This window comes from Carassius carassius, chromosome 4, assembly GCF_963082965.1.
Source record: "Carassius carassius chromosome 4, fCarCar2.1, whole genome shotgun sequence".
NCBI classification, from domain to species: domain Eukaryota; kingdom Metazoa; phylum Chordata; class Actinopteri; order Cypriniformes; family Cyprinidae; genus Carassius; species Carassius carassius.
The window spans coordinates 41,586,388-41,605,427 of NC_081758.1; the positions used below are offsets into that span (position 1 = coordinate 41,586,388).

Consider the following 19,040-nt stretch of genomic DNA (forward strand, 5'->3'; position numbering starts at 1 on the left):
TGCAGACTTACCTCTGCTCACTGACAGTTTTTCAGGATCCCTCCACCACCTCATCTCCTCACTTTGATTTTAATAATCTCTTATTGGATGTAAACAACACAATCCAAAATACAATGCAATCTAGTTCTAGATTATTTCTATCACAAACAGGGGTTAATACTCTTGGTTCGGGCCAAAATTCAGAGCCCGGAGCCCTCCCCCGGACAGCTCGCCAAATACGCATAATCTTTACTCTATTTAATTTGATGTGTAAGTGTGAACTCGTGAATTCTAAAAGGTGGAGGGCAGGAGGGTGTGGCAGGGGGGCCTCCAACATACATTTTGCCTAGGGCCTCCAAATGTCTAGAACCGGCCCTGACTGTAGCGAATAATTTAAATATTTAACACTCTCAGTATCAGTGCTTTTACCTTCTTAAAGGTGGGTATATATTGGAAAGATCTATTTTTTCAGACTGAAGAATTATTTCAACAGGATGAATTAATCTCAAAATTCTCTCTGTAATATTTCATGCGCTTGAAAGCAGTGGCAAAAAAGATCTTCTTTAGAGGTAGCTTTAAGCAGAGGACTGCATGATGACAATGAACTGATGAGCTCTTTTATGACCAGCTGATCTAACGTTACATGTCTGAAAGGAACTGTATTGCACCAATTACTACTACGGTGTCAACCTTACCACATCTGATGTCCAATCGCCACGAGAGAAATGAAGAGGAGGCAGTTGTACTAAATTGTACTAATTTACTCTTTAAGATGTTGAATATCAATAATCAAATACACCATGTACATATTTAGCTACCATAAAAGCAAATCACAAAATATCTAATAAAATATACATATAAAGAGTGTAGGCCTACGCAAAATAATAAACAGACAAATTGAATAATTTTAATTTGATTTGGATTTCAAGGATACAGATGAAGGCTGGTCTTAAAACTGCATAAATGTGCGATAACAGCACAACAGAAATTGCGAGAAGGGTATTCCTGCACAACCGGAGGCTGCAGTTTCAGGACCGCAACTCTTGGACCGCAGCTTTAGGACCCTAGTTTTTTTGTGACAGCGCCACCTACCGTACTGGATCAACACTTATTAAAGATGGACGACATGGACAGCAATCAGCAATCAACTATTTGCACTGTATTTATCAGTGGGACAATATTCATACAATACTACAACCTAGAAATAATTTGCAGGTCTCAGCAGCACGAATTATGTGCCTAGCTACATCTGATTCAAATATTATGCTTATTAACAGTGAGCGGTGGTTTCAGACATTACAGTGCTTCACTCGCACTGACTCTTATTCTGCCTGAAAGAATGAAAAGACTGAGCTGAAGGTGGAGCGATTCGACCAATCAGATGAAAGCAGGGTTTCAGCTCCACCCACAAGTGCAAATGAAATATTGAAGCCATAAACCGAAATGATCAAAACGTACACGGACCAACTGTCTTGTCCATGTTCTCTCACTTGAATCCTCTTCTTGAGATTTGAGTCTCTGACCTTCTGCAAGCCCCGCCTGCAAGCATGGCGGGAGGGGGCGGAGACGTGATCGGCTCGGAATGGATTTTCAATGTGCACATTGAATTTTGCTACATTCATTGCGGGACATTGAATGAATATGCAATCGTAAGTGTCTTGACTGTGAGTGTTAATGCATTTAAGAAAAATAGCATTTAAATGATAATTTTGCCACAGTTTTTGCTTGAACATTTTATATATATCTAATCATTTCTGTAATACATTTTCATTTTAATTTTGCAACTTATAAAGCGTTAAAATTAGTATTCATTTTACATATTAAAACTAGTGTGTGAAATGGCAAATGAAAATTATGTAATTTAATTTTCATTTTCATTTTGCACCATACGTCGGTTGCACAAATGTATTGGAAAATGTAAATGTAAATACAGAAATGCATTGCCATTTTACATATTGCATTGTCATTTTGTATATTACATTCCAAATTGAATATACCCATATGCTTCCATAATCGCCAAACAGGCCACGCCCTTTCAATGCAATTCAATTCAATAAAAGAACACAAACTGAACATGGGCTTTTTTACATTACATGAAGGTTATGTTTCTAAAAGGTATCAAGAATAACTTGAGTTGTTAAGGATAATGATGTCGAACTGATCAGGTACTGCAAATCCATATTTTACATCTCAAAACCCTGCAATTTTTTGGTGTGTAGGCATTTTATAGCCAAAAAAATGATAGGTAACACAGACAGGAAAAAGTAAATTGCATGCTTAAAAAGGTCTCTTGTCAGAATACACCGATAGTTGCTTGTATGAAAAATTTGAGCCTGGTTTTGGTTTCTATTTGGCGTGCTATTTATAGCAGAAACTGACTTTGATACATGATTAGGTTTAGAGGTGTGGGGTTGGTGGGTATTATATACACGCCAAAGTCAATTTGTGCGTATATAGTAAGCCAAATAGAGACATAAACTCGTCCTACTGATACGCACTTTATTGAGATTAAGTTAAACAAATATAGGCTGAGGGAAACGATTTTTATATTCTTTATGTTTTCTGCATACACTGTAAAATAATCCGCAATGCTTTGCTTTATAGAGGCAAAAACTGCAGGGTCAGTGAGATGACATCAAAAACCCAAACCGAAAGAAAAATCGAAGTGATGGAAATTAAATACGCCCAAGTGCACCACAAGCTGATTTCAGTTGGTTTTACAGACAGCGACTGAGACCCACTGGCAGAGGGGATCCTCATTTCCGCCTCAGTATTAAGGCAAGATATAATTCTTATTGTTTTATGATTGTTTGCTATACCTAATTTATTAACATTGAATGGTGTTTATCTTAGAACTGTATGTTTGCTAGATAATTGTATTTAAATTGCAAGTAGCCTTTCTTAATCCAGTCATACCAACTATGCAGATCTAGAAATGTATTTATGGGGTGCAAAAAAGGATGCGTAATTGCTTTGTCAGATGCTTTGCCCTGCACCTAACTTAAAATGGATGTAGAAAGTATTCAGAGCCTTTCATTTATTTAACTTTTTGTATGTATTTTTTTCCAAATCAATCTACACCCCATGACGAAGCAAAACCAGATAGGACTCTGAATACTATCTGAAACACATTAGTCTTATGAACTGCTTTACAACTGTGGATAAACAAGCTATTATGCAGTTTATACTGTTACAGTTAAAACGTTTTGCCACACATTGTAGAACATACAAAAACGTGGAACTTTTTTTTTTTCTAAATTGGTTAGTAAGGAATCCCTGGCTGTTAAATGATCTATACCCTTAAGTAATATTATGTATCCTACAGTAATAATGGAAGCACCGTATGGAAATTAATAGGAAATAAATAATAAATAAATAAATGAATTAAGCATTTGCTTGGATCATTTGATTTTCTGGATCCTCAAAACCTCAAATAGGGATGAGTGATTAATGACACCCATGTCATCAAAACCAAAATTGGCAACCTGGCTTTTTTAACGATAACATGCTAACGCTCACTCATAATGTAAGGGTCTGCAATAATGCAGTTTGATCAGTGTGGTAATGTACTGTAGCGCAAGACTGTACTTCAACCCTTCTGCATGCAGATAACGCGCATGAGACTTAATACAAATGAAACCAAACCAGTAGAGTGCCAAGTGTGCCTCACAAGTCTTGAAAAGTAGGGATGGTAAGATTTACTGATTCGCATCGGTGCATCGGCATAAAAGTTAATGATGCAATGCATTGATTAAAAAACTCTGCATCGGATACAAGTTGGCATTTGTATCGCAATGCATAGTTTCTAACATTTTTGCATCGGTAATAAATAATGTATTTATATATAATTATCAGTAGATGCCCTATACTTTTACTATTAAGAAAGTGACAAATAATTTGTGACCAATATTTTATATGTAGATTGATTTCTCCTCTATAAACTGTTTCTCAAGTGTGTTCTCTCATCACCACTGCTGCTACGTGAATATGATGCATCACAACACTACAGAGAGCAAGGCGTGTCCTGAGATTCACATATACACAATAGAGCTGAAGATCTTTGACCGAACCCGACGGGTTGAATGGGAGAGCACACGGTTAATGTTAATGCCAAAAATGAAGAGAAGCGCTGCACAGCGGACTATATTTAACTGCTGGTCAGAGAGGGATGCAAAAAAAATAAAGCATACTGAGAATGAGGTTTGAGAATATTGTGTAATAGTTAGTACACACCACATATATTTTAGCTAGCTAATCCATTGCAATGTATTTAGCTATAACTATCAGTATAACAAGTTACCAAAGCAGCTGTCTGTTTTGCTAGTATATTTTTCAATAGTGTCAATAGTGTAATTATCAACGACAAAAGTATTCACATCGGTGTTTGTTTTCTTACTAAATTAATCTGACTTTTGAACGAATTGGATGAATTAACGATTTAAGTGGCTAACTCATTAAAACAGTGAAACACTGCCGCCTACTGGCGGTTTCAATACTTAATTTCTTTCTTTTGATAATCTCTGCTATGTTAGAATTTTATGAATGATGATTATACACAAATTTCATAACGTTATGAGGTGTATAATCTCTTAACATGTTTTTATAACAGATTCGAGGTAAATATAGCTGCAGGGTAGAAAAGTCAGCAGAGGGAGAGGAGGAGCAGGTGATCATGTAAAGAAGATGCCATTCAATCAATACAATAAAATAAAATAGGAAACAGTATAGAAAAACAGCAGTTTTGTAAAGTTAGGCTATACATTAATGCCTTTAGATTCCCTTTAGAAAAAAAATTAAAATGCATTAAGGTGGAATGTAAAAATCTTAAAATAAATGTCTAAATGTTGTCTCTTTCATATTTCTATATGTTGAATTTGTAATCAGTTAAAGCATGTTGCCAGATAGATAGATAGATAGATAGATAGATAGATAGATAGATAGATAGATAGATAGATAGATAGATAGATAGATAGGTAGATAGATAGATAGGAACAAATAAATTATCCAATATCAATACACATAAAAATTGTTTTTTTTTTTTTTAAAATAATGGGCAGCATACACGTTCAACCCCCCCAATGTTCAAACCAAATCTACGCCCTTGCAGGGCCGTATTAAGACAGTGTGGTGCCCCTGGGCACTAAACCTCAAAAGCACCCCCCCCCCCCCATCAGACATAATTAAGGTGATTTCTCAAATGTAATTTATTAACTTGTCCAATTACCGTATTTTTCGGACTATAAGTCGCACCTGGGTATAAGTCGCATCAGTCCAAAAATACGTCATGATGAGGAAAAAACCATATATAAGTCGCACTGGACTATAAGTCACATTTATTTAGAACCAAGAGAAAACATTACCGTCTAAAGCCACGAGAGGGCCCTCTCGCGATAAATTCATATAACAATAAATGCTCTAGCATCACTGTTTGGATATTTATTGGGAGTTTAATTAATTAATTAATTTAGTGTTGTTTTCAGTTCAGTTTTTTTTTCATGAAAATCCACTTAATATTAGCTGTACATGTATTGGCACTCTTCTTTAAAACAGTGAATATACAGTTATGTGATAGTTACATGTAATTACATTGTCTGTAAATGCATTAAACCCATATAATATAATGTAGTAATGTTACGAAAAATTTGAAAATTAAATTTAAATAAATCAGTTATCAGTTATTTACAAATCATCCAAACACCTGATTGATTTCTAATACTATTAAATTGTAAATAAATTAAAGATCCATCTTTGAAATCTTAATTTGGTTCATAACTTGGACAACTTTTCATTCAGGTGCAAAAATAATATCTAGAGCCCATGAGCACAGATAGATTTGAGCATGCACAGGAGAGGACACAGTTTGAGTGAGAGGAGAGACAAGTTTTAAGTGCGCGCGTCAGGTTTTGTGCAAGAGCAAAGAAAATCTGCGCGCAAGCGGAGAGATTTGTGCTCATGCATTGTATTAATGTGCTTTCGTGCTACAATAATGCGCTCTCGACATTTGTCAGTAAAATAACGCCATAAATATATATATCCCAAATATTTAATAGAGGCTATAGGAAATTGCATGCAACATACATGGATTTTTTTATTAGTTAGTTTTACTTTCCACAACACCTTGGCTGCGTTTCAATCCATTTTTTATGCATTTCGCTCACTAACTTCCCTCCGTCTCATTTACTCGGATGTACTACATTGATTACGTTGCATGAGTGCCCCCTACTGGCGGAACCCTTGCAATGGCCTAAATTAAAATGTCCTAAGCCTTTGATCACTTACAATACGCTATCGAGTTGGTTTATTATTTATTTTTTTTCCTTTACACATTTGTTTGATGCAACATTCTTTATGTATAAAGGCAGAGCTTGAAGTGGAAAAAAAAGAAGTGCTGGTCATCAGATTTCTCTGCTTTAGCGCTATTGTGAACTTACTGATTGAATTTGTTTACTGGATCCTTGCAACTTCCAGGAGTTTACTGGTTTAAAATGACGTGATCGCAAAAGCCTGCTTCTTTTCATTTTAAGATATTATTTTCGTTATAAAGTACTGATTCAAATTAGTAATCAAAAATTAATTGTTATTCTACTCTGCAGCCCCTCAACTTACATGCTCTCGTGCCCCACACACAAGATAAGAGGTGATCCCGCCTGTGTAGTGTTATTTATATATATTGTAATTTCTAATCATATATGGAGTGTTGTAATGTAAAGAAGTAAAAATACTTCGTTACAGTACTTAAGTATTTTTTGAGAGTATCTGTACTTTACTTGAGTTTTTATATTTCAGGCGACTTTTACTTTTACTCCACTACAGTACATTCCCTAATTAAAATTTATACTTTTACTCCGATACATTTCCCGTGACTACAAAATAGAACGCAGAAGAACGGAGACTGCAGGAAAACGGTCTGTGTTCTGTGGTCTGGCGTTTGCAAGGTAGACTCCAAAAAACGCCTTTGCTCATGTGCAAACAAGTGTGCGCTGTTTGCACGTTTCCCACTAAAGTCGAGTCTGGGTTGTGCAATATACAGCATCGACTGCAATTATATGCTAAGTGTTGTTGTAATGATGTGCAATCTGATGTTATCAATTAGTCTATATCAGCGAACCATACACACGCACATTAACTTATTAATGCACGAACATTTTAATTTATTAGTCTATTAAAACTCAATCTTCCAGGCATTCTAAATTTAAGACTGCAATAATTATTCTGTATGCTTTTTATATTTATATAATTTAATGTAGGCCTAGTTAACTTAATCTATCACACAAAGAATACTGTTTTTCTGTAGATGCATGAAAACATTTAATAATCATTTTATACAAGTTCAGTAAAGCAATAAGTGACTTACATTTTAGACATAACCTAAAATTGCTTGTTTTTGCTCAATTTTGCCAACGAAAGTAGTTGCAAACAAAGATCACAGAACTCTTTTGCGTCTCTAAGCAATGGACGTTGTTTACTTAATGAATGGATCGGTTGAATAAACGATTCAGTGATTCACTCATTAACACGGTCAAATGCTTTGTTTCTGAATGAATCAGCCGTTTGAGTTAATCAGTTCAATCGCAATTAACATTAACATTCACTTTCTGTCACCTACTGGCGGTTTTATTTTCACATTTCGACTATTTTTTTTTCTCCAATGTTTTAAATTATTTCAAATATCATTATTCAACATTTTATGTTAAAAACAAATCATTAAACCTATTTATGCATCTGTAACTGCAGGTTAAATTCATCCATGTCCTCAATGAAATACATTAAACTGTAGGCTAAATGCTATTTCAGATGCAGAATCCAGAAATGTTTTATGTTGGAATGAAAGACACTAAGTACCGGACGAAGTGCTTCTTATTCTTATAGTTATAAAAACTATAGTTAAAACTAAACACAATCTTGCTACTCAAGCTGTGTATGAACATATATATATATATATTTGCTTTCTTTCCATTTTGCATTTTCTTGTACTTTTACTTTCAATACTTAAGTATGTTTAAAATTTAAAAAATACTTTTCGTACTTAAGTACAATACATATCAAATACTTTAAGACATTTACTCAAGTAATATTCTAAATGTTGAGTTCAACTTCTACCAAAGTATTTTTCTGGTAAGATATCTGTACTTTTACTTGAGTATGACTTTTTTTTAGGTACTTTATACACCACTGCATATATGGGATGATATAATCACCCAGACCCTGATGCTTTTACCGTCTGTAATGTTTGTTGAACGTGTATTTCAATAATTCACAGATTGAAGTGACTATCAGTTTTTACTCAACCTTCTTATTCCCCTCACCAGGTTCTATACAGTACACATCTCTAGCCACAGAGCGCCATCAACAGGTAAGGAGTAATAACAAAATTACCATGCATTACAGTCAACATGTCAGAAGTGCACAAAATGCACAAAAAAGTGCAGGTACTCTAAAGGATAAAATATAGAAGTGACTGTACTGCATACCGGTGTGTACCGGCCCACTTCAAGCACTGTACAGTATACACGTAAGGTGTTTTTTTTTTATTTATATATATATAATTTATTTACACTCACTGGCCACTTTATTAGATACACCTGTTCAATTGCTTGGTAAAAAAAATTGCTAATCGTCCAATCACATGGAAGCAACTCAATGCATTTAGACATCTAGATGTGGTGAAGATGATTTGCTGAAGTTCAAACCGAGCATCAGAATAAGGAAGAAAGGTGATTTAAGTGTCTTTGAACATGGGATGGTTGTTGGTGCCAGACGGGCTGGTATTTAAAATACCAGTATTTCAAAAACTGCTGATCTATTGTGATTTTCACACACAATCATAACTAGGGTTTACAGAAAATGGTCTGAAAAAGAGAAAATATCCAATGAGCGACAGTTGTGTGGACAAAAATCCCTTGTTGATCTCAGAGGTCAGAGGAGAATGGGCAGACTGATTAGAGATGATAGAAAGGCAACAGTAACTCAAATAACCACTCGTTACAACCAAGGTATGCAGAATACCATCTCTGAACCCACGCTTCGAACCCTGAAACAGATGAGGTACAGCAGCAGAAGACCACACCGGGTGCTGCTCCTGTCAGCTAAGAACAGGAAACAGAGGCTACAATTCACACAGAATTGGACAATAGAAGATTGGAAAAACGTTGCCTGGTCTGATGAGTTTGGATTTCTGCTTCAACATTCAGATGGTAGAGTCAGAATTTGGCATAAAGAACATGAAAGCATGGATCCATCCCGACTTGTCTCAAGGATTCAGGCTGCTGCTGGTGGTGAAATAGTGTGGGGGATATTTTCTATGCACACTTTGGGGCGCCTTAGTACCAATTTAGCATTGTTTTAACTCCACAGCCTACCTGAGTATTGTTGCTGACCATGTCCATCTCTTTATGACTACAGTGTACCCTTCTTCTGATGGCTACTTCCAGCAGGATAATGCACCATGTCACAAAGCTCAAATAATTTCAGACTGGTTCCTTGAACATGACAATAAGTCACTTTACTCAAATGGCCTCCACAGTCACCAGATCTCAATCCAATAGATCAGCTTTGGGATGTGGAGGAATCAGAGGTTCACATCATGGATGTGCAGCCAACAAATCTGCAGCATTTGCGTGATGCTATTATGTCAATAAGGACCAAAATCTCTGAGGAATGTTTCCAACACCTTGTTGAATCAATGCCACAAAGAATTAAGACATTTCTGAAGGCAAAAGGGGGTCCAATATGGTACTAGCAAGGTGAACCTATAATAAAGTGGCCAGTGAGTGTACATTTAGTCATTCAGCAGATGCTTTTCAATTCAATTCAAGTTTATTTGTATAGCGCTTTTTACAATACAAATCGTTACAAAGCAACTTTACAGAAAATTATGTTTCTACAATATTTAGTAGTAGCTAGTAGTTTGTGCACGTTTGACAGGATTTTAGAAAAAGAAAAATAATAATAATAATACAAGACGTGGTCAGCTAGATGATGAACTATCAATATTATTAATTAATAGTTATTATATGATGCAGTCACATATGTAGCAATAATTGTTAGTTCTGTTTGTTGATTCAAGGTTAGGATCATCTGTGGTCCTCTGAGGGTCAGCATCATCTCTTCTCAGGTGTTCTGGATCCAGACTGGAGCTTGTGTAAATCCTAGTTACCACGGGATGTAAATCCCAGCAGAAACAGAGAAACAAAATAGAGACATCATTAGCATAGCTGCTGATCCAACAAAGTAAAATTAGTTTAACCCAAGCTAAAGAATAAAAATGCAGATGCAACTACACTCACAATTTAAGAGATACATTATTCGAATGCTTGGCGAAAGAGATGTGTTTTTAATCTAGATTTAAACAGAGAGAGTGTGTCTGAACCCCGAACATTATCAGGAAGGCTATTCCAGAGTTTGGGAGCCAAATGTGAAAAAGCTCTACCTCCTTTAGTGGACTTTGCTATCCTAGGAACTACCAAAAGTCCAGCGTTTTGTGACCTTAGGGTGCGTGATGGATTGTAGCGTGGTAGAAGGCTAGTTAGGTACACAGGAGCTAAACCATTTAGGGCCTTATAGGTAAGTAATGATAATTTGTAACTGATACGGAACTTAATAGGTAGCCAGTGCAGAGACTGTAAAATTGGGGTAATATGATCATATTTTCTTGACCTGGTAAGGACTCTAGCTGCTGCATTTTGGACCACCTGTAGCTTGTTTATTGACGAAGCAGGACAACCACCTAGAAGTGCATTACAATAGTCCAGTCTAGAGGTCATGAAAGCATGAACTAGCTTTTCTGCATCAGAAACAGATAACATGTTTCGTAGCTTGGCAATGTTTCTAAGATGGAAGAATGCAGTTTTTGTAACATTGGAAATATGATTTTCAAAAGACAAATTGCTGTCCAATATAACACCCAGATTTCTGACTGTAGAGGAAGTAACAGTACATCCGTCTAGTTGCAGATAGCTTTTATCCAAAGCGACTTACAAATAAGGACAATGGAAGGAATCAAAATCAACAAAAGAGCAATGATATGCAAGTTCTATAACAAGTCTCAGTTAGCTTAAAGTAGTGCACGTAGCAAGATTTTTAAATTTTTTATTATTAATATAATATAATGAAAATAGAAAAAACTGATAAAAGTGAAGTGTGCATATGAAGCAGAGTTGCTCCCTCAGTCAAAATCAAGGGGTCGAGGGTCCGTCTATATCAAAGCGGCAAACTTCTGGTCTCTCTCTTGAAACCAACAAGGAAGTGACTTAAACTGCAATTCATCAACTGGCCGCTAGAGACTGGCTCCAAAAGGGAGTCAGTTCCATAGACCCCACATGTTAAAATGGCCAACTTTACAGCAGAAAAAAATATGTTTACATGTTGGTACAAAAAGTGGTTTTGGTCTATATAACCACACCCCGCCTCTTTGCCCAATTTCTATTATGCGGAAATTATGCGCCGCCAAGATGGCGAAATCTGGCTCCGCCCTCTTTGGGCTTAAAAAATGCTCTTCAGAAACTTACAGGTAACGTCATGGACACTACATAGGTCCATACATCTGAGGTCCATATAGACTTCCCTCATCCACTTCACCAAGTGGAACGCACTTCAAAATGGCAGCGGGGATTCCCCCGAGGAGAAGTACTTAGGGAAGTTTGCAAGTGCGTGTCTATAAAAGTGAGGTGGAACGAAGACCCTTGTAAGACGCAGCCAACAAATTGTAGTGGCCAACCAGATTTAAGTAGGGGCTGGGAGCACCCCTAGCAGACATTTACCTGCAAATAGTTCTGGCGCCCATGCATGTAGCCTTTACCTACATTAAAGATAATTTTCACACTTTTTGCATAAATTGACAAAATTAAAGCTTCATAAATACAAATTTTGTTTGTATTTGCCTTGAGTTTTCTTCCCACATCACATCTCATGTTTCATCTCCAGCTCTTTATGGTTCACACTGCTGTTTGGTATGGACAACAGGTAGGCTGCTACATTACTTAAAATTAAATAACTTAAAATTTCTGCATGAAAACTATCAATAATTTTCAAACTATACATATTTGTTTACTTCACTCTTTTATCAGATTATCATAGTTTTTAAAATGCAATGATATTTTAGTAGTTATAGTTTTTTAGCAGATTTTCATAGAAAATCAACAATATAATCTACACATAAATGTATTTACCTTTATTTAACCAGGAAGTCTCATTGAGATTAAAATGTATTTTACAAGACAGACCTGGCCAAGGTAGCAGCCATACAGCAAAAAATACAACAAATTAAACAATATTTAAACATAATATCCTCTCAACAAAACAATCACAAGCCTCAATTACCAATCTCTTTATGATGCCTTTAAATTAAACAATAGACACAAATGTATCAAGTTTTAAATCTATTTGCAAATTATTCCATGCCCAGGGTGCATAATACGAAAATGCAGTTTTCCCCAGTTTTGTACAAACTAAAAGTACATTAAAAAGCAAACACTTGGAAGAGCCTAGCTGGTAACTGCCAGAACGAAGACAGAAGGGTACAGAGATAAGGTGGAAATTTACCAAACATTGCTTTATAGATAAAAATTGTACAAGTGCTGTTTTCTGCGTATAGTAAGTGATGTCCAAACCACCATGTCATTTAAAATTCAATGGTGAGTACGGGAATTTGCATTTGTAATAAAACGTAATGAAGCATGGTACACTGAATCAAGGCTCATTAAGATGTTTTCTATTAGGCTGTTTTCTGAGAATATAAAATCAATTTTAAGCTCACTAGAGAACCATCCACTGAGTCAAAAAAGAACTCTGAAGCTCTTTCACCACCTGTGTTATAGATGGAGCAAGTGTATAAATAATAGGAGCATCAGCATAAAATTTTTATTTTATTTTTTTGCTTCAATGTCCTTACCTAAATCATTGATATAAGTAGAAAACAATATAGGTCCCAAAATGGAACCCAGGGGAACCCCTTTAGATATATCTGGTTTTGAGATCCTCCACATGAGCACACTGAGTCCGACCTACCAAGTCATTTCTAAACCAATTCAACGTCCCTGGTCCGAAACCAACACTGCTAAGTTTGTTTAGCAGCAATTCATGATCCACTGAACTGAACGCCTTGGATAATATGGTGTTATATTTTAGTCAAAAGTTATGAGGGTGTAAGACATGCTCACGAGCACATTGTTATTTCACACGCGCAAAAATTAACCTTCAGCTGGCATGATAAAAGTACTCGCGCACAAATTCAACAACCGAGATAATCGCTCGTAGCTATCTGTACACCTCTCGGTTGTTGAATTTGTGCGTGAGTACTTTTATCATGCCAGCTGAAGGTTCATTTTTGCGCGTGTGAAATAACATAATGTGCTCATTGGCACGTCTTACACGCTCATAACGTTTGACTAAAATATAACGCCATAGGATAAGTCCACAAATAAGGCTGTGTAGTGCTGTTATTTTTATCCAGGGCACCAATAATGTCATTTATACTACCATAGCAGCAATAACGGTACTCTGGCCATTTCTAAAACCAGACTGAAAAGAGTTTAAGATATTATTAGATTCAAGGATCTTGGCCAAAATTGAGCGTTTGGAGATCGGACGATAGTTGTTCATGTCTGAGGGATCACCACCTTTAAATAATGGGAGAACATAAGCAGCTTTTCAAATTTTAGGTAAAGAAATTGACAAAATATGAGTAAATGGCTCTGCAATAACATCTACTACCACATTTAAAAGATAAGGGTCCAAGTTATCTGGGCCTTCAGATGTTTTGTTATCAATGCCTTTCAATGCTTTATAAACCTGATTCACTGAAATAGGTTTAAAAACAAACATATCCAGATTTCCAATAGCTGGTGTAATCACTGAATATGGAACAGCTGTATTTGCATTTAAACTGTCAAATACAGACCCAGCATGTATAAAGTATTTATTTAACTGGTTGATCATAGCTACTTTATTGTTTATTTTATCTACATCAACCTGAATATATTATTAAATTAAATTAATTAGTAATAATTAGTTCTGAAAGACTATCTGAAAACCAGGGATTGTCCCTGCCATTGATCCTGAACTTCTTAATGGGAACATGTTTATTAGAGACTGAAAAGTTGACTGAAAATTTTCCCATGCTAGTTCAACATCCTGTAGTTACCCTTATAAGATCACTATGGTATAAATCATGCAAAAAAAAGCTTGTTCCTCAAAATAAAAAAAAATATATATTTTAAAAATAAAACAGGGTTTTACCTTAGGGAATTTTGTATTCCTGACACAAGCAATTGCACAATGATTACTGATTTCATTACAGAATATGCCACTCGAAGTAAATTTATGAGCAGTATTCGTTATAAATAGATGCAGTAAGGTAGATTTATGTTGTAATCTAGGATTTGGCCTTGTTTGTGCATTAATGAGTTGCACAAGGTTTAAGGCATCACACAGTTATTTAAAACAATCTGAGGTTCCTGAGGGATTTGGCCTTGTTTGTGCATTAATGAGTTGCAGAAGGTTTAAGGCATCACACAGTTAGTTAAAACAATCTGAGGTTCCTGAGAGCCAGTCCCAATTTAAATTACCCATAAGGATGAACTCTTGAGTCATTTAACTCATGTAAAATATCTGATAAAGCTTTGAGAGCTGTAAGGAAAACGGGTAAATTTAGCTCAAAGGGAATCGTTTAAGATTTTATAGGGAATTTGGACAGAATCACTGTTTTACGGCTAATCACTGAGTCAGCCAGCAATTGATTAAACAAGCCATAGAACATCAATTCTGCAGAGGATACAAATCCTAAATACAATCCTAAATATAGTGAAAACACTATTAATTAGCACAATAACAAAATAGGCAGATTAAGACATTAACTTGTAAGCACAAAACACAAGAAACTTTTCAATATTAATAAAAGCCCTCTGCATCGCAGGTGATCTCACCCACCCGTCACACAGCTTCTTCAGTTTGCTGCCATCAGGGAGGAGACTGCAGAGTCTCCAGGCCAGGGTCAGCAGACTGAACGACATCTTCATTCATCAGGCTGTCAGGAATCTGAACTCCCTGCCGACCTTGCTTCACCTCCCCTCTGCCCCAAGCACCACTGAACTCTGAAGCCCCTCCCAACTTTTGACCCCCCCCCCCTTCCATATCAAACCCCCAGGTCCTTCCACTTTCCCCTCCCACTAACAAACTGTGACCCGCACCATACACTTTGTGCAGCATTGGTCTGCTCACTACCTCATTCAACTACCTCTTCTGTCATTTTAAATAAAGAAAATTTTCCTATTTATTCCTATTTTCCTCTTTTCCTATTTAATCAGACTGAATAAGCTCTTTTGCACTACAAATCTTTTTATCTGCATAGTTTGTCTACTACACTGGTTTGCAGTCTATCTGCCCATGTGCCTTGTGCTGCTTTATTTAACTTTATTTAAAAAATATTTTTTACATGCCCTTATTTGTATAGTTGTATTTTATATTTTCTGTATCTATCTGTATTTTTATGCTCAACTGTTAGTTATCTGAGTGTCTGAGAGTAACGCAATTTCAATTCTCTGTTTGTATGTGCTGTACATGTGGAAGAATTGACAATAAAGCAGACTTGACTTGACTTGACTAAATAAGACTTTATTGGATATATCTAAGACATATAAACTAATCTAACAAATGAGCACACACATTCACACATTCATACAAGTTGCAGGAAGAGAAAAGAGAAGAAAGAATGAGTTTAAAGGGTTAGTTCACCCAAAAAGGAAAATTATGTCATTAATGACTCATGACGTTCCAAACCCGTAAGACCTCCGTTCATCTTCAGAACACAGATTAAGATATTTTAGATTTAGTCCGAGAGCTTTCTGTCCCTCCATTGAAAATCTATGTACTGTCCATGCCCAGAAAGGTAATAAAAACATCTTCAAAGTAGTCCATGTGACATCAGAGGGTCAGTTAGAATTTTTTGAATCATCGAAAATACATTTTGGTCCAAAAATAGCAAAAACTACAACTTTATACAGCATTGTCTTCTCTTCCGGGTCTGTTGTGAGGACGTTCACTGCAGTGTAGTGATATCCGGTTCCTGAACGAATCATTCGATTTAACCGGTTCTTCTTGAACCAGTTCACCATATTGAACTGAATCATTTGAAATGTTTCGCATCTCCAATAAGCATTAATTCAACAACAAAAGAACAAGTCAATCTTTTGTTCGTTATCTGGCTCGACTCGGTGTTCATCTTCAGTTCTCTCTTCACAGCAGTTCAGTTAGTGTACTGTTTGAGTGAATGCATTACTCCGAGATATTGGTTTGTTTTAGCTCAGAGGGAGTGTCAGCCACATTAAAAAAGTTAACAGCTTAATGATTTGTGGATTAATGCTTATTGCAGACGTGAACCGTTTCAAACGATTCAGTTTGATTTGGTGAACTGATCCGGTTACATTGAGTGATTCGTTCGCAAACCGGATATCACTAAACTCTGCAGTGTTTTGAACTCTCTCACAACAGACAGAGAAGAGAAGACAAGGCTGAATAAAGTCGTAGTTTTTGCTATTTTTGGACCAAAATGTATTTTCGATGCTTCAAAAAATTCTAACTGACCTTCTGATGTCACATGGACTACTTTGAAGATGTTTTAATTACCTTTCTGGACATTGACAGTAGACCGTACATAGATTTTCAATGGAGGGACAGAAAACTCTCGGACTAAATCTAAAATATCTTAAACTGTGTTCCGAAGATGAACAGAGGTCTTACGGGTTTGGAACGACATGAGGTTGAGTCATTAATGACATCATTTTCCTTTTTGGGTGAACTAACCTTTAAGGGAATGAAAATGTGAAATCCCACGTTTATAGCTATATGTGCAATGGCATCGCCTGAACAACCTTCAATCATTTAATTAACCCTCGCATTGAGTTCCTCAATGAGGTTAAAATGTATAGTAAATGCACCAGTTCAGCTAGAATCTGGAGGTACTTGCATTGCCTGAGTAAGGGGTTCTCTTGTTGGTTGTGCAAAGGCGGTTTCCCGAGGTTGCTGATTGGCCGGAAGTTCAGTAGTCAGCTGTAGTGAAGTCTTGGGCGTTGGCTGAAGTTGTGGAGTAGTAGGCTGGTTGAAGTTTTAGATGGGCACTTGAGGTCGGACATGGAGACATAGCGTTAAAGGCAAAACTTAACTCAGAACACGAAACTCTTAAGGAATAAAAAAAAAGTGAAAGTGATATAACATGCAGCCAAGTATGGTGACCCATACTCAGAATTTCTTGCTCTGCATCTAACCCATCCAAAGTGCACACACACCTGGAGCAGTGGGCAGCCATTTATGCTGCAGCACCCAGGGAGCAGTTAGGGGTTCGGTGCCTTGCTCAAGGACAACTCAGTTGAGTTATTGCCGGCCCAAAACTCAAACCCACAACCTTAGGGTTAGAAGTCAAACTCTCTAACCACTAGGCCAAGACTTCCATGCATGCAGGCCGAAGCATGCTGGAACAGCACTCAAAGAACCCAAAAGGTGATTTTTGATGTTTGAGGTTTGATGGATTTAAACCCGGTTGTTGGACACATCCCAAATGGTGTCTTGACCAATTAGATATGGTCTTTGCTCGGGGCGTTGTATGGTTCTCCTCCCAATACATAAATCAACCTGTGATCTTATCAGTCACATGGTACGAATTTTCCCGCTCTTGCAGAGTATAATTTTGGACATGATTTTTATAACAAGAATATGATACATTTGACAAAGAACTGATTGGAAGAAACTTTTCAAGCAAGAATATTCAAACACACCCATACTAAACACGAATATGAACCCTTAAGCTATTTTATAGTTATTAAAAAGACATACACAATCAAGTCAAGTCTACTGTATTATCAATTCTTCCACATGTACAGTACATACATACAGAGAACTGAAATTGTGTTACTCTCAGACCCACGGCACATACAGATATCACTAACAGTAGAGCCTAAAATACAGATACTACAATATAAAATACACCTATACAAATAGGGCATGTAAAAAATAAAATAATACAAATAAAAATAAAGTTAAATAAAGCAGCGCAAGGCACATCAAGTCAATCTAAAGAGCTTGTGATTGTGATTACTATCATGGATTTACATTTGATGGTCATGCTCTGCATCTCTTTGACCATCAATCTTTATTACTTGCCCCAAAATTGACAATGTCCTTCCTGAGTTATTATGATCATTGTGTTCTTTTGTGTTAATGTTGAAAGCTGTTCTGTGAAATAGTTGGTTGGTTAGGCTTGCTTCAGACTGGCTGGCGCTAGGATCTGATTTATGACCATCCTGTTGTCTTGGGCCTTTCTGTTGAATTCAGCTCCTCGTGTTTCAACCATGTTCTTGATCAAATCTTGAATTGTCAGAGTGTTTCAACCATGGTCTTGATTGAATCTTAAAATGTCTGATTCAGTCTTATACCCTACAGAACATCCTTTGTAGCAGACGGAGGTATATAACAGTCAACCACAGTGATATTAAAGACTTTCGAAAAACCCGCTTTGATGGCCAAAATCTCAAACTGTTTAGCTTTAGTAATTGACAAAGTTACAGAGCTAACAAACTTAGATCAAAAAATACTAGATAAAAACACTTTCATTGCCTTTGCTCCATATGCTCAATGACTCATATGCAATTCGTTTAATGATTAATTTTTCCAAACCCCTCCTATGCGTGACAATCAACTGATGATAGGCCTGATGACCCAGTCTGTAGTGATTGGTCTGCTGCGTGCAGCGCAGGTCAATAACAGAACGCCCATCACCATTACTGATTCTTCCAGCTTTAAAAGAGTATCCCAACAATGACTGAAGTCACAAAAATTATAGGGTTCATTAAATTACACTTTAAAAGTATATTTATATATTAAAAAAAATTATAATTTGGCCTTAAAAATTAAAACAACTTAATAATATAAATGTAAAAATAAAAGTTTTGACAAAAAATGGTAAATGAGAGTAAATGTCCAAAATGTAAACATAATTTCTAATTTGTAACACAATTACAAATTTAAGAGGTACATTAAATGTGCAAAATGTAAACATAAAAATATACAACTTC

At 36.2% G+C, this 19,040-nt stretch overlaps 1 long non-coding RNA gene across 1 annotated transcript in view; it reads left to right on the top strand.

Moving 5' to 3' along the window:
* Nucleotides 1-354: 354 nt before the first annotated feature.
* The window catches only part of LOC132140058 (uncharacterized), a 46,773-nt gene continuing 28,087 nt past the window's right edge, over nt 355-19,040 (top strand). Inside the window, exon 1 of the long non-coding RNA XR_009433706.1 lies at nt 355-418. This is a non-coding gene — a long non-coding RNA (uncharacterized LOC132140058). The remainder of the gene's footprint in view (nt 419-19,040) is intronic.